A 14,973-nucleotide genomic window follows, 5' to 3' on the forward strand; every position below is an offset into this window, starting at 1 on the left:
TCATATCTATCTGTTAAATATAAAGATACAGCTAGCACACAGTCAGCCTAGCTTTGCATAAGGACTAGAAGCAGCTACCATAACTTTATCAATGGTAAAACAATCCTGAAGTCTTGTCATAGACAGTTTTAGAGGAGTTGGCAGGCTTTAACTGATGACCAGACCCAGGCAAGCTGCTTTTTACTCCTGTCTTTATACTTGGCAAAGCTAAACTAAATAAATCTCAGCAAGACAGTCACATCTAACCGACTTTAATGCACAATTCAAATGTTGCAAAAGGCAAAAATGTTCATATTGTACTTTAGCAAACCATGAATATGTTACATTTGTGTGTTATTATAGGCCTAGCAGATATGTTAAAATACTCCTTTTTGCTCCTTTACTCTGAAAACTCCTTTACTCCATTTTTCCATAGTTATTAAAGAAGTTATTGCATCAGCCGATTGTTTTACAATGTTATGCATAAACCTGGGTTTTAATTAAGTCTGAATTAATTTGTGTACATTCACACATGAAATATATATGTAACATGAATATTCTCTGAGCATTAATATCAGCCACAGTGTCCGCTTTCATATTGGTGGATCACTATCACAGTTGATTTGCGTGTTTTATGTTTTCCTCCCGCCTCTGCATACTAAATACATTATCGAACCTCCTCAGGAGAAATAAAACACAGCGTAAAGTGCTGGCAGTGTTTCCTCCTTAAGCGGTGAACAAACCCAGCAGATCGTAAAAATGATGCAAGGATGCTCACAGTGAGCAGAATTCGTAGTGTTTACACACCACGCTTACGCCCAGAGTTAACTGACTACTGGCTGTAGCCCAAGCTATTTACATGCACCTTGATAACTTGTGATGGAGTATCCCACGATTCCATGAATAAACCAATTACACAGTGGTCTTCAATCCTGGAACTGGTTTTCTTTACTACCAGCTACTTAATTGCATTCACTCGCTGTCCCTGGTGTGAAGCAGTCCTTGATTAGACTGCTAGAATGAAAGCGACAGAGCTCTGGATGCAGAGCACTTGGACCGAGAGCCGCTGACCTCAGGTGTCCCATCCCAAACAGAACATGGACCACTAGCTGCCAGCTGCCTCCTCTCTATGTGAATGAATTTACTTTGAGAAGGGGGGAAAAACAGTGAAAGGATGTAATAAGTGTACATGCTTACGTTGAAGTATCCGCTAAAGAAAAGGAGGGGGGAAATAAAGGAGGATATTTACGAAAGAGCACACTAAGCATTTACTGTGTACTAAAATTTAAGGAGCACATCTGGCCTCATTTCAGTGACTGCTTTACTGGGACCTCATGTTCAAATCAAGTCAAATGCGGAGTAGCAGAAGTGCTAATATAAATCTACGGCGTGATTGAACCGCAGTCTGAGCCAGGGTATGTGAGCTCTGCAGATTGTGGAGAGCTCTCTGAAAAAAGGAGCACTGGTGTTCTCTCTCTCGCTCCAACATACTGTTTCATTTCTTCTGCACTGATAGCACATTTTTTTGCATCACTTTATTTGAGTGAAATTGACTGCTGGAGTGTTTATGCTTTCTGGCCACAAATAGCCATCGGATGTGTTCCCAAATAACTTGCACTATCTTATAAAGTGTGCCTATATGTGCGCGGCAGTTAAACCCTTTGAAACACGACAGTTTTCTTGTGCATCGTTCATACACATTTCACATGCATTTAAAGCTTTGAAACCGGAGCAACTTGATTTGACTTCCTTTGAAAACATGAATAAAAAGGCACTGGGCAACTTGATAAAAGAAAACTTCAACAAATTAGAAAAAGGTGACAAGAAAAAAGTTTTAGTTTAAAAGTTTTTTTAAAAAAGAGAGGTAGAGATAGAGGGAAAGATTTATTCAGAGTTAATAATAATTCAAAAATAGGGGAAATGCCCAGATAACTATATTTATAATTATCATCAAAATTACTATTATTTTTTTTTAATCTCTTTTATCTTTTTTTTTGTTTTGTTACACATTTTCAACATTTTATGTTATTATTATTTATTGCATTTCCCCACCCCTTTTCCTGTATTTGTAACTTGTAATGACTTTTAGCTGTTTTACTTTTGGCTCCTGCCGCTGTACATTCCTAGAGTGAAGACTGATAATTTGGGATACCTGCAGTTTTTTTCCAGTGGTCATTATACAGGCATACACTTCACTTCAATATGATTTAATCTGTGAAATGTTCTCTGCTGTGTGTGATGAGGTCTGAGGCTTGGCTATGGGGCAACACAAAGCCCTGCCAAGTGTTTTATTTTGATAGATAAATAAAGATGTGACATTAGCATCTTAAACATTTATCCCCATGTGCCCAGGTCCGTGAGAGGTGACATTAAGTGTGATCAATTATGCATGTGAAGTAAGTTAAGTGGAGAACTGCAGTTGGCAGGTCTACTGATAGCAGGCTTGTGCTGCGTGCTGCCACGTATTTGAACAAATTTTGACTGAATTTGTAAGTACAGTCTGCACTCACTGCATTTGACTACACAGGGCTGCAGTTGCTTTATACAGAGAATGTTTCAATTACAAGTATCAAGTCTGTCTTAAGACAATAGTCACATTCCCACATGTGCATTTAGATCACTGTAATTTTTCCTCCTGTCCACACTGAACAGAGAGACGGGGACAGAGCTCTCTGAGTGATTAGAGGAGCAGGGAATACGAATCACTGCTGACTGCTGCAGAGAAATGTGTTCTTGGTGTGAACTGCCAGTAGACTGCTGACGGGCAGTAACATATTTGGTCACTTCCGTGTCCTTAAAAAAACAAACAAACAAACAAACAAACAAAAAAACGCTGTGTGGACACATGCCCTAATTCAGCCAAATAAAGTGGTTATCTTTCCTTTTAGTAAGAAGTTGTGTATTCTTTTTGCTTTAATAACATGTTTGTCTCATTTCCCCCCTTTTCTACAGTGACAACATATCTATGATTCATACTTTTTCTGTGATTGCCAATTTACTATCACTTGTTTTTGAATGTTGTTTGATGTAAATGTAATTTGGAATTAGGGATTGTGAAAGGCTTAACATACCAAATTAATGAGGGCTTGGCATCGGCGTCTTTTGTCTCACAGGGATGTGAGACAAGTGAGCTGCTGTTTCATCACAGTTCCTTCAGTTTGGATTTGGTTTTCTTTCTTTTTTTTTCATGATTTTTAAAACATTTATTTTACTTCCAAGAACTCATTTTTCACATCCCCATAGCACACATCCCCACCAGCCCCATGTCCCTTCTTCCTACAATGTAAGATTTAGAAGTCTTTGCACACATTTCAGTTTTTGAGGACCATTGGCTCTGGCGCTCACACTCAGAAGAAAATGTCTTCAAGACTGGCATTTTCTTCTTAAATCCCATGACATTTTTTCCAGTCCCTGAATGAGAGAATGAGCGCTTCTCAGAGAGGGGCCAACCAAATAAACCCCTCTTTGGGCCTGGAGCCACTAATCTGTAATTTAATTTCAAGCGGGTGTCTGGGCCATGAGGACACACAGCAAGGTCAAGGGCTACTGTACAGAGAGATCTGCGCGTTTGGGCACAGCCTGGGGTTTGATCAACAGTCTCATTCAGCTTAGGAGGAGGACACAGTATGTGCTCGTGCTCCTGTGCACGTGTGTGCTGGCAAGGTATTTCTGCACAACTTCTACAAGTCAGACTTGATGCAAGGTAGCCATTTCTTGTGTGACAGCAACAAACAATCACAGAGAAAATCCATTATTCAAAACAAGTAAAATGTTTGGGATGACTGAGCATCTGCAAACAGAGAGGGATTAGCCCTAAAATAGGACTGCGTCTAACTGGGAACAATTCAACATGTCAGTGTTGATCTGCATGTAAATGAAATATTTGTATTACTTTGACCATAATTCATGTTTTACTCATTATGTAAAAGAGTCTAGTCGGCAGATAAATCAACTAATGGAAAAGTGGAAGGATGAATTTGAGCAGCATGGCTAATCCTGCGGGTGAAGAAATGTCTGTAATAAACTCGACCTTGCTCTGCCTGAACGAGCTCAAAGTGGCCCCGGAAACAGGACCAATAATTACCAATGACCAGGCAGTTTCACCACGTCTCTTTAATGTAAATAGGCACTGCGTTATCTAACACAAAAGGCTTTGGCATTCATACATGGACATATGGCACAGGGACTTGCTCGAGTACCTCAAAATAAATGCAATAAAACAACCGGTACAGCCCCTAGTCTGGAGGAGATAAAACATTCCACCCCGGCAGCAGAAACTAGCTGAGATAGTGTGTGTTCATTAAAAACAATTTCTTACATATAAGGCTGTCAGGTCAGTGAGAAAATCAGGGTGTATCCCATGCACCATTTGCAGTTTGTTGGAGCTTAGCTGGCATTCAATTTCAATTCCCTCAAGTTCCTGAATATAGGAGAGTAGCACACACTGACAGGTACAAGTTACTCCAGCGACAGACGCTAATTAGCAAGTGCAGGAGTAATGGGAGAGCCAAGCTCTCTCCCTGGCAGAGAGACAGTGATGGCAACTGAGGCAGGGTCATCTCTTTAAGTGTCTCACTTCCTATTAGACAGGAGATCTCTGGCACATGCCCCATCACAACCCATACGGAGTGATGTCAGCGACAGAGAAAGGATCCTGTCACATCCTGTAGTTTTCAAACAGAGCTTCTCTTTTGCATACTGCACGGAACAACCCCGCTCAACTGCGTTCATTCACCGCCACCGCCCTCCATTGACAGAAGAGGGAGGCGAGGGCAATAGAAAATAATGGCACATGATGTGTTTATGTGTTTTGATGGAAACTCGAGGGAAAGTCTTAGAAAGAAGATGATGGACTCATCTTCTGCTCAGCGAGGCTTTGACATTCTGTAGGGGACGCTGGAAATAGTCTCCAGGTTGATGGATAGGTGGAGTGGGATTACCCGCCAGACTCATCTCCTACCCGACGTCTGGCCCCGACTCCTGGAAAACGACACAAAAACACAATACGAATAATGTCAGGCTGTTCACCGTGGGAGAGGTTATTAGCTTTGAAAAATAACGTAACAGTGCAGGCTGCTCTAAGTAACCAACCGCTAACCCAATGACTAAAGTGAGCAGAGGTTATCCTACAGGTAACATTTAATTTCAAATGCAGAGTACAAATAATTTTCTACCATTCATGTTATAAGCACTTACTGGAGTAGCAGCATAACAATAACACCTGAATATCTGCCGCAAGTCGTGCTCTCTGTTTATGACACCTGTGTGACCGCCAACATAAACAAAGGACAGAGCAGGGCGTGTCTTCAAAATAACCGATCACAATCAGTTCAAAAATATGTTGATCGGGTCTGATACCGATCCTTCCAATCTGATTGGGACAGTCCTATTCATAAGACATAGTTAAAATAGAATTATTGCCTCATGGTGGTATGCCTCAACACACCCATCATGTCGCACTTACTGTGAAAACGTGGAGGCTTCACACAAATCTTTTCCCAGCAGCACAGAGGTTCTATAATCAGCACAGTTTCAAAATTGACACCCAGCATTAGTATCACCAATTTAGTATCTGACCATGTGTCTTCCTTTCAGTTCCTGACTTATGAGGTTAAGTAAAGGCAAGAAAAGTGTTTATGCAGAACATTATGATGCAACAGTGAAGGTGACCTTTGACCTCTGGATATAACATGTCATCACGTCATCATTTTATCCTATTAGACATTTGTGTAAAATGTTGTCATAATTAGCTTATGAATTCTTGAGTTATGGCCAAAAACATGTTTTGTGAGCTCACAGTGACCTTTGACCACCAAATCCTAATCTCTTCCTTCTTGAGTCCAAGTGGATGTTTGCACCAAATTCAAAGAAAATCCTTCAAGGTGTTTTTGAGGTCTTGCATTCATTAGAATGAGATAGATGCAAGATCCCTCTGTCCTTTGACCACCGAAACCTAATCAGTTAATCTGTGAGTGAATGTTCGTGCCAAATTTTAAGAAATCCCGTGAATGCGTTCTTGAGGTGTTATGTCCACCAGAATGGGACAGATGAATGGACGGACTGCTGGACAACCCGAATACACATTAACTCCAAGCATGCTTATCATCAGTGCAGAGGCATAAAAAACTTAAAAAAAACAGCCAACAAAAAAACAAATTTTTCATTATTAAATAAGCAATCATACTAACAGGAAGCTATATTTTCAAGGATACTCCAACCCTCAAGTCTCTCTCCATCTCCACATCCTCCTCTCTGTATCGCAAGAGTCTTTCTGAACTTCCAATGCTTCTCCTCACTTGTAGCCCCAGCGGACCACCCCTCCGCTGGCACAGCGAAAGAAATTGTTCTCCCTGCATCATTAAACAGTCTGAATTAACTTGGGTGGAATTTAATTATGTCACACATGAAGCTCTCCTACTTGAAGCTTTTAAAAGCAATATAGTTGGCTATATGCTTGGAGGTTCGGCTTTTAGATACATTATTCAAGCCAGTCAGCTATGTCTGCATGCAAGTGGACTTCTGAATGAAAACAGCGGACTTGCCCATCAGGACGGATCTGTTAATTTGTGTTTCCTGGTGAGATCAGAACATAAATACCCCTAGAGGAGCCAATAATCTGTACAGTGGAGATTCTGCTTGTGCTCTGTGTCCCATTAAGACCTCAGCTTTACTTGTCTAAACCTGTCACGAATCTACATTTGATTTAGACATCCAGTAAAGTTGCTTTGACTCTGAGCATTCTCGTGTTTGAAGCACTCACTGTGTCTATCTTAATATTTCATCACAGGAAATAATAATAAAAAAACACCCAACTTCTGTATGTGAGCTTCTCCTTCCTCCTAATTGACGCTCATTATCATCCCTTTATTACATTTTACACATGACAGGCTGGTGCGATGTGGATAAATCATAAATGAAACCCTAAGGGCATTGCTAACAGCTTCAAAATGTCAAAGCCAAAACTGAAACAGTAATAAAGTCTGTCATTCTAAATGATAGGAGTCTTTGCAAATTGCGAAGCTTGCAGAAGAATATCTGTTTCGCCGAGCAGCGCTGCATCTGAGAGTGCAGTCTGGCTTCCATTTGCTCCCTGTCAGAGGGTAATCTGACTTGCCAACTTATCCATCACCCAAATGAACACAACACAGTTTTTCACACATGCATTTTTCTCATCAGATTCAAAAAAAGCCCTGCGTGCCTCGAGAGAGATCTAAGGATGTGTATTTCAAAGAGGAGTCATGCGAGCTGTTGAGGTCAGAGGTGATTTGAAAGACCTTTACCGAGACACCAGATGAACATCCGCAGCACAGTCATTTAGAATCTTAGGGAACAACAGGAACCTTAAAAAGATTTTTTTCCCTCCTGGGATTGTTAACAGAGGCAATCAAAAAGTAAACTCCAACTTAAGTGCTTAACGAACAGCTTCTCTCCGTCTGAGAATCCAAAGCAGCTGCGGCAGGGCAGAATCATTCCTGCACTCCAACACCCGAGACACAGGCTGATGGACAGATTCATTTACAGCAGGTACACGGGATTGCACACTAATTTACTCGGCCTATAGGAGATTGTTCACGTGAAAGATACAGCGGCACAGTGGATTCAATCTAATGAACCACTGTAGATCCACACGGTGCCCATTTCTTTCCTCATTTACATTGAAATGTAAGTGCCATATTTCATTCTCCCCATCAGTAACCCTCCCCCCCGAGCCCTCTCCTCTGTCTTTTTTATATTTATATACTTGTGTAACATCACACCTAAAAACAGAGCTTTTTGACACAGACAGAAACAACGGAAATCAGAGCAAGTATCAAAGACAAACAGCAGGTGTGGGACTGTGAAAGTAAATGTTTGGGACTAACCTTGGAGAAGTATTCGGGATAATGAGGAAGCAGCTAAACCTTGGTGATACTTAAAGATCATTACCAGATGATCAAACACACCGTGACAATTTCTCTGCGCGAGAATGGATAATTATACCACTCAGAGAGGGGTACAAAGATCTGCTTTTATGGATGCATTTACATTTCGACAAATGCCTTGCACGCTTCAATATACAGTAGAGCGCTGAAATGGAACTAGGATCCCGTGGGAACTGCAGAACACAAACAGTGGAGTGTGGGATATATCTAAAAAGCGGTTAGTATCTTCAGCGTGGGAAGAGATATAAGAGGATATTATTATTAGGCTTAACTGTGCATTGAAGAACATAGTCTTCAAGTAAACTGTGTGTGTGGGGGGGTGTGTCTCTACGAATAAAGGTAAGTACTGTATCGTCTCTTCTCTTCTCTGTCTCTTACTCTTGCCTCCTCTTTTTTCAAACAAGTTGTGAAGTCAGAAATATTGGAAATTTGACATTAGAAAGTCTGTCATTAGGCTATCTGGTTTGTAAAATGTTGCTGATTACATACAATAAAGTATCATAGAAACATTTTAGAGGCTTTTAATAAGGCTTATTTTCAGGCAATGTCTTTTAAAGATGAATTATTAAAGGAATAGTTTGACATTTTTTGGGAAATATTCTAACTTGCAGAGTGAGTTGCGAAGATACATTTTGAGAGTCTTTTCAACTTATTCTCATCGACAAAAGAAATGAATATATTTGTACTCTTTTAAATTATAGCTTTAGCATTTCTTTGAACTGCTAAATTTTAATAGAGTTACATTTTTGTCATTTTCCCTGGAGGCTGGGGCGGATATTTATTTCAAATTACAGTTGGTAACTTTTGTTGAAATATCTTTTTGTCATATATGCTAAAACTGTCACTACATATACACTACAGAAGTACATGAGACAAACAGTCTGTGAACAAAAAAAATCATGTTCCTCCTTCTGCTGCTTCTAATAGCATTTCTAAGAATCCACCACGGCTGAAGGAAAATAAGCTTTTGAACTGCAGTCAAACTGTGAAACTAGGCAGCGGTGATCAAATATGAATCAAGATTCTGTAACTCCATTGCCTCTTTCCCATCGAAGATGTTTTCAGAAAGATAATTTAGTGTTCCGTTTAGATGTAAAATGAGAAAGTTTGCTCTGGTTGGTGGGTGGTTCTTTGTTCTGTCTCAGCTTTCTTCAACATGGTGGTGGAGTCACAAACTCTCATTTTACAGCCCGACAGTACATTAAAATATATTTCTGGAAACATTTAAGGAGAAAAATATGCAATGTAGTGACATATTCTTGATTTGATCGATACTGTCTAGTCTGAAAGTTTGACTGTAGCTCACAAGCAGAGACTGACATGATTGACAGCTGCGTTAGAGAATCCTCAGCTCTGATTGGTCATTTTTCTTCAGCTGCAGCAGATTATGCATTAGAAGTACTACAAGGAGGAGTAAGATGATTTCATTATTATTATTATTATTATTATCCTTATTTTTTTTTTTTTTTTTTTACAAATTGTCTGTTTTATGTACCACTGTATGAAAAATTATTAAAAAAGTTATTTTTTATAAAAGTTACTAACTACATAGAAAGAAAAACAGAAAACAGTTTCAAAGAAATGAGTCTGCAGGAGCAGGTCTACAGGACTAGGAAAAAAGTGCAATCGTCTGCCTCAGTGATAATTCATATAGGTCACAGCGTGTAATAATAATCACCATAATGATACAGTAATGCAGCAGCTCTTGATACAGGCCCCTCCACTTTGTCCCAATAACAATAAGCCAGACTGAGTGTCTGACAGATCATTCTGTTACCACTCCACTATTATTCCAATACAGCAGCATACATCACACTCTAAAAATCTCACACCTTCATCAGCTCTTTCTCCATGGTCCAGGAACCCCACCCTCGACCTCTCTCCACAGCCGCCTGCAGCCCCCCCGGTGTTAATTATAAGACTTTTTCCCCCGAAGCCTGGGCGGGACGTGAAAGTGCATTAATCTTGATTCTCCACTTCAGTCTAAAGGATCATTTGAAGAGACTCCTGTGGTAAGCCCCAAAGGCGAGGTGACTCAGTACCGGGAGAAAGGTAGAAAGAGTGGAAAAGAAAGAGTCGCACTTTATTCTGCACTCATGCTGGGATGCAGGCCACATCAAGAGGAAAGTCAGTCATTTACCCTAAACCACTTATATTCTCAGTATGTTAATCTAGACGGATATTAGGAGTCGCACAGGGCGACATGCCAAGCGACTGTCTTCAACCCGTGCTGTCCCATTGACGCAGCATGAAGGTGACTGTCACCGTATGAGCTGAATGGAGCAGAACCGAGCAATGGCTGAGGGACTGTGACATGTCAATAACACCCTTTTCATTGGGTATGCACAGAGGTCAGTGCTATATATATATGTGTGCGTTTTTTTTTATTGCATAATGTAGAATATAATACTGTTTCATAATGTGTAAGAATAGTTTGGTACCCATTTAAAAGCAATGAACCATTGCTGCCTGATGCACAATTACTGACACCCCACTGCCTCTCTACACCATGTTGTTGCCAGTGTCACCGGCGGTAACATGGAGTGATGGAGATGAAACAGACAAGCAGGTAATTGCTTGAAAAAACAGCAATGGAAAAAAAAAGATAAACAGTGGTCATTTGACCAACCAACCAGAGCTAATGAGACTAAAATGATCATTTCTAACTGACTGACAGTTTGAATATTCACTAATGCACCACTAATTAGCTGCATGTGAAACAATAAAACAATCATTTCTGATGCTCTAGTTAAAAAGAAAACTCCTTCCACGACATCCTCAAGTGCATTTCAACAGCATCGTTTCTGTGCGCTTGATTTTGAATGACTTGCGGTGCATGTTTGATCACGGTCCTCCTTATCTCATTAGTTAATCTACTTCTCCAGTAATAAAACGCACCGAAGCAGTTAGTTGGCCCGTAAAGACGTGCATGTTTAAGCTCCCACTATTTGAGCAACTTCTCCTGCATTTTCACGACAATGTGTGCACACTTCAGAAAGCTGCACCTAAAAGTCATCTCCCCGTTCAATAAGCAACATGTTTACCATCTTTCCATCACAGTGGGGGGGACTGTTCATTATTTAGGTTTGTGCCATCTGTAAATTCTCTGGTGCTGAACAGATTCTCTTTGATAGCAATCCTTTGTAAACAATAGTCTTGGATCCATTTGAAAATACTACTTGTGACAGGACTAATTTAGGTTTAAAACTATATGCTCGGCATTGCTGAGCAGAACTTCTTTTAAAGTGCAACAAAAAAACCCAACAAACAAACAAACAAAAAACATAAGAGAAAGGCTGATAATCACGTTGCCAAAACAGCAGAGATTGTTGAATTTGACAACTGTTCAGAGAAAGTGTTAGTAGGAAGAGAGAGTGACAGTAATCGGCCTGAGTGAGGGATTCTAAGTGACGCTAATATGTTATGACAAGGGCCATGGCCCGGTGACCACACACAAAGCAAACCATGTCATCACCATGGTGTTCTCAATTGCTCACGACAACATGGCAAAACATACATCCACCGCTTTAACTCTGCTGCAGGGTCGCAGGTGTGGCAGGGTGTGCCTGTGACCACATGTCTGCAACATTTAACACAATCACAAGTTATTCTATAGAGACTATAGATACAGTTCAACCTTTTACTTTTTACATATGAGTTTGCCTATTGTCTGATGTCAAGTTTTTAGTGCATAACGCATTCTAAAATAGCCTCAGGGAGTACTTGCTTTTGCATGCACATAATGTCTATTTCCATTAATGGGATGATTACTTTTATTAAAGTAGAGATGCTGCACAAGTTTGCTTGTCATGGCCATTTTCATGGAGATCATTTTTTTTAAATCAAATATACATTGAATACACATCTCAGCATCATAGTGTCCCAGTTGTCTGTATCCATGCATGCACCATTTGTGTGTTTTTCAACTTCAACACACCGCTGATCTTGTATACAGTCTCTCATCTGCATTATGAGTAATCTATGGTAGTTAATTGAGCCCAGAGGCAGTTGGTTTCAATGAAGGCTCCTGTGCTTTTCTGGCAAAAACAGGAGAAAAAGAGCTCTCTGGAGAAGGCAGCTCTCTGTCGAGAGGCAAACAGAGCAGAACTCCTGCCGTGTTCATTAGCTGTCATTGATCAGCGATTCGGTTGCTGTGCAACTCTTACCACAGCTCACATATTACCAGTTTCATGTCCTATGAATTAATATAAAGGTAAGAGAGTGGAGCCAGCACAGCGTTTTCCTCGTTATATTTTATTTTTCAGTGCACTATTTTGATGTGAATGGATGCTTGCCAAGGTTCTCAACGGTATGCAGAGACTGCTACGCAGCACACTTGTCCATTCCACACTTTTCTGATATCAATATGAGCTACTATATTCGGTTATTGGCTTCCCTCAGAGGCTATCATCGCTGCAGCCTATTCCATCACAGGAGATGTACTGTAGAATGAGGCTGCGAGGTATAAAAATGCTGATAAATGGCTGAGACAAAAGCATAAATAATGCAGAGATCAGAGATACTGGAATAGTGAGTCAAACTCCACTTCAAGACACTTCCCTGGAGGGAGTCCAACGTAAGTGTCCTGTCTGACATCATCAGTGTCTGCAGGGCCTCACCTGCCACATACAGCAGAGAGGAACAGGAGGAGCCCCCTCTGTCTCTCCTCGTCCTTCACTCTTCTTCCCAATCATCCCATCTTGTACAACTAGCTGCAGAAGGCTTTTTAACTACATTAACAGTAGCATTCTTCATTTAAATTTCACTCCATTTTACCCCTTTTATCTCGTCCCCCTTTGAGAAAGGACTCCCTATATGCAGTCTGTACTTATAAAACCATGACAGAGTAAACCCCAAGCTATTACTGCAAACGACTATAGCATAAGATATATTCTTCAGACTTTAAGTGAATATATAGGGGTGAATTAAATCAATATTTCACAACTCTGCCGAAGGAGCTGGGAAAGTGCTATTATGTCGCACTAATTGCACCTATAGGGCCTATCTCTAAAAAAAAAATGGAATCTCTCTCATTGAAATTCAATGACAGTCGTCAGGTAGATGACCGGGATCGTGCATGCTGCTCCTCATTTCACTGAGTTTTCTTTCTTCCCTTCATGTCCGCCTTTGAATATTTATTCTGCTCTCATTTGCAGCCATCTCTGTCTAGGCCAAGGTTCTGCACAATACCAATCCTTATTGCCTCTTTACACATAAAAAGAACAAAAAGACTTTTAAAAAAATCATTGCAGGTGATGTGGAAAGGTCTAGCAATCCGATGCAGAATTTCACCTGGAAAGTTGCAAGGTTTTTCCTGACAATGTTACTTCACAGATATAAGTCAGACGAGTCGGCTGTGTGATGTGACACATTATCGCCAGTGCCCCAAGAACAATAACACTGATATTCAGCATTTATTTCCAAGTGCTGCTGGAACCAGCATTATTCAGAGACTGTGGTTACACAAGTATCAGTGAGTGTCCTTCTACAGGCAGAAGCAAAGAGGGAATTTCAAACTCAAGTGATAACTTTGGAGGATAACCAGCTGACTCACTAAGTCTTCTGAAGCATCACATTAGCTTTGTCAGGGAGTATGTACCCAGGAAGACCAAGGATTGTGGATTTTGCCCTATATTTATGACAGTGGTTTTTGTCCAAGTTTTACTCACAACTGCTTCTACTAACATCTATGTTTCCAGGACCACAAAGTTGCCATAATGATCAACATAAAGTACTTCTGATACTGTAGCACACAGCAACTCTGAGCCACTAACAATCGACAAAATTGTTGCTGCAGAAAGCCATTTACTATGTTATCGCTGCTAGGCTGCCAGTAATGAAACAATAAAAGTTTGAGTGGATGAACATAAGTCACGAATGAACACGTATCGATAAGGCGAAAGGTTTATGAAAACAAAGTGCCGCCTCACTCTAAAACGACTTAATTAAATGCAGAGCCTGGCTTTATTAAATAAGATATGCTGCACTCTGCATAAATGCATTAATCGATAGCAAAACTGCCACACAAATATTAGAATAATTGATCCGGGATGATTCAGCAGCAGAGAGGTCGAGGGGCTTGCAGGATATTACCTAGCAATAACAGTCTCGGTGAAGGTCAGTGGATACTACAGTAATGACAAATGTTGTCTCTTTGACTCCTACTGGCCAGACTTTATTTTGGCTAGTTACAGGAAATTACTTTCTGCACCTTCCATCATCTTCTACTCACTCTGCATGCTGCGACTTTATGGCAATGAGCAGTCAGGGTATAATGAAAACAGGCTGCGACTGTCCAACCTTGTAATAAAAAGTATTCACACAATTGACACTAAACTGCTGGTTATTAAAGTAAGAGTAAGAGGCACAGTGAAGAACAGATACAGTGGAGGTCCGTACTGTATGCTGATGTGAGATAGCGGTGAAGTGACTGGGCGGTCACACGGTGAGACTGAGCAGTATCATCCAGTTTATTTTTCTCAACCTCCTCTGCAATAATTGTGTGTGTGTGTGTGTCCATACTGTACACACACATGCACAAACACCAAATATACACAGTGCATTCACCCTTTACAACCTGGTTCAACGTCAGTTTTCTTGTGCTGAATTCAGATGCCTCTAACAACCTATTTAAACCTTTGAAACCTGTACAAATTGTTTTGGTGTCTTTCAAAAACACGGGGGAAAATTACCAACCTGGCAAGAAATGTCCCAAAAATTTGAAAGAAATTAGTAAAAGGTGACAAGGAAAATGACTTGAAATTTTGTTTTAAAAAGGGGAGATGATTACAGAATTTTCAAAAACAAGGGAAAAATGTCCCAAATAACCATTATAAATAAATAAATGCATAAATATAAGTTTTTATTTCTTGCTATTTTTGGGCCATATGTTGTTATGGTGCTCATTGCCTTCTCCCATGTTTTTCAAAGCTGAAGCTCGGGTTTTAACGGGTTAAATCTGTACTGTTTCTCAAATGCTGTTAAATCTAAGCATGTGGGGATTTCCAGTACAGCTCTCCCTGATTAGCAGAATATATTTCCAAGTGTCCTTAACAGCAGGAAATATTCACTA

General features: G+C 40.3%; 1 protein-coding gene across 1 annotated transcript in view; it reads right to left on the reverse strand.

The window, feature by feature from the left end:
• Positions 1 to 4,077: 4,077 nt before the first annotated feature.
• The window catches only part of cd276 (CD276 molecule), a 74,486-nt gene continuing 63,590 nt past the window's right edge, over positions 4,078 to 14,973 (reverse strand). The window contains exon 8 of the mRNA XM_042514260.1: positions 4,078 to 4,959. The gene's annotated coding sequence lies outside the window, so the exon portion shown is untranslated. The remainder of the gene's footprint in view (positions 4,960 to 14,973) is intronic.

Source organism: Plectropomus leopardus, chromosome 1 (genome assembly GCF_008729295.1).
Source record: "Plectropomus leopardus isolate mb chromosome 1, YSFRI_Pleo_2.0, whole genome shotgun sequence".
Lineage (NCBI taxonomy): Eukaryota > Metazoa > Chordata > Actinopteri > Perciformes > Serranidae > Plectropomus > Plectropomus leopardus.